General features: G+C 43.0%; 1 pseudogene; it reads left to right on the forward strand.

Annotated features, from left to right (window-relative positions):
• Positions 1-610: 610 nt before the first annotated feature.
• Positions 611-1632, forward strand: LOC103734165 (annotated as a pseudogene).
• The last annotated feature ends 296 nt before the right edge of the window (positions 1633-1928 follow it).

Genomic DNA, 1928 nt, shown 5'->3' on the forward strand with positions numbered 1-1928 from the left:
CCAGGTTCAGTTTCCAGCACCTACATGGCAACTAACAACTGTTCATAACTCCACTTCCAGGGGATCTGATGCCCTCTTTTGACCTCCTCAGGCATTGCACAACACGGTGCGCTTACATACATGCAGGTAATACACTCATATACATAAAATAAAAATAATAAATAAAAAAGAAGATTTGAAAAAAAAGTCCCACAGTCTTTAAAATATTCCAATAATTTTAAAGCTCAAGTTCTCTTTAAAAATTCCAAGTCTCAGGGGCTGGAGGGATGTCTCAGTTGTTAAGAGCACTGACTGCTCTTGCAAGAGGACCTGGATTCAATTCCCAGCACCTATGTGGCAGCTAACTACCATCTGTAGCTCCAGTTCCAGGGGATCTGACGCCCTCTTCTGACCCTGGCAGTGTTGCATGACATGGGTACACTTACACATATGCAGGCAGTACACTCATACACATAAAATAAAAATAAATAAAATATGTTTTAATTCCAAGTCTCTTAACTGTGGGTTCCTGTAAGATAAAAAATAAGTTAAATACTCCCCCCACTCCCTGTAGTGCTGCGGGGCCTGCAGGTCTGTGTGGAGCTGCAGCTGCGGATCTCTGTTCTGCAGCATGGGGTTTGTGAAAGTTGTCAGGAATAAGGCCTACTTTAAGAGATACCAAGTGTATGAAGATGACAAGAGGGTAAAACTGACTACTATGCTCATTAACTATTGGTGACCAAGACAAAAATAAGTACAACAAACCCAAATACAGGATGATAGTTCGTGTAACTGAGACATCTGTCAGTTTGCTTATGCTCATATAGAAGGGGATATAGTCTGCGCAGCATATGCATGTGAATTATCAAAATATGGTGTGAAAGCTGGCTTGACAAATTATGCTGCAGCCTATTGCACTGGCCTGCTGCTGGCCCGCAGGCTTCTCAATAGGCTTGGCATGGACAAGATCTATGAAGGCTAAATGGAGGTGACCAGAGATGAATACAATGTGGAAATCATTGAAGGTTAGCCTGGTGCCTTCACTTGCTATCTGGATGCAGGTCTTGCCTGCACTACACTAGCAATAAAGTTTTTGGGGCCCTGAAGGGAGTTGTGAATGGAGGCTTGTCTATCCCTCACGGCACCAAATGATTCCCTGGTTGTGATTCTGAAAGCAAGCAGTTCAATGCAGAAGTCCATCAGAAGCACATCATGGGTAAGAACGTGGCAGACTACATGCGATACCTGATGAAGATGAAGCTGCATACAAGAAACAGTTCTCTCAGTACATAATGAACAACGTAACCCCAGACATGATGGAGGAGAGAACAACGTAACCCCAGACATGATGGAGGAGAGGACAACGTAACCCCAGACATGATGGAGGAGAGGACAACGTAACCCCAGACATGATGGAGGAGAGGCAGAAGAAAGCCCATGCTGCTATATGAGAGAACCCAGTCTACGAGAAGAAGCCTAAGAGAGAAGTTAAGAAGAGGTGGAACTGTCCCAAAATGTCCCTTGCCCAGAAGAAAGATCGGGTAGCTCAAAAGAAGGCAAGCTTCCTCAGAGCTCAGGCACGGGCTGCTGAGACCTAAAGCAATTTTCTATGAAGATTTTTTTTCATAAAGACAATAAACTTATTGAACAAACAAAAAAAAACAAAAAAGTTAAATACTTGCTTATTTCAAAAGTAAATAACCATTACAAGTTCTAGACAGGAAACTGTGAAAAAGTCAGAACAGGGCAATTTTCAAATGTTCATATGAGAGTCCATTGGAATTTCTTGACAAGGGCTTCCAAAAGCATCCCTCTATTGGGTTCCTCCTCATTTTCCTTTTGTCTGCCAAGACTGGACTCTAGAGTGATGGATTCAGGATTTGCTTTCAGGGACTTCGATAGCTGTTGGAGTGGTTAGGATCAGTGTCAGTTCCCTCTCAAGGGCTTCT

This window comes from Nannospalax galili, unplaced genomic scaffold, assembly GCF_000622305.1.
Source record: "Nannospalax galili isolate Female #2095 unplaced genomic scaffold, S.galili_v1.0 scaffold516, whole genome shotgun sequence".
NCBI lineage: Eukaryota > Metazoa > Chordata > Mammalia > Rodentia > Spalacidae > Nannospalax > Nannospalax galili.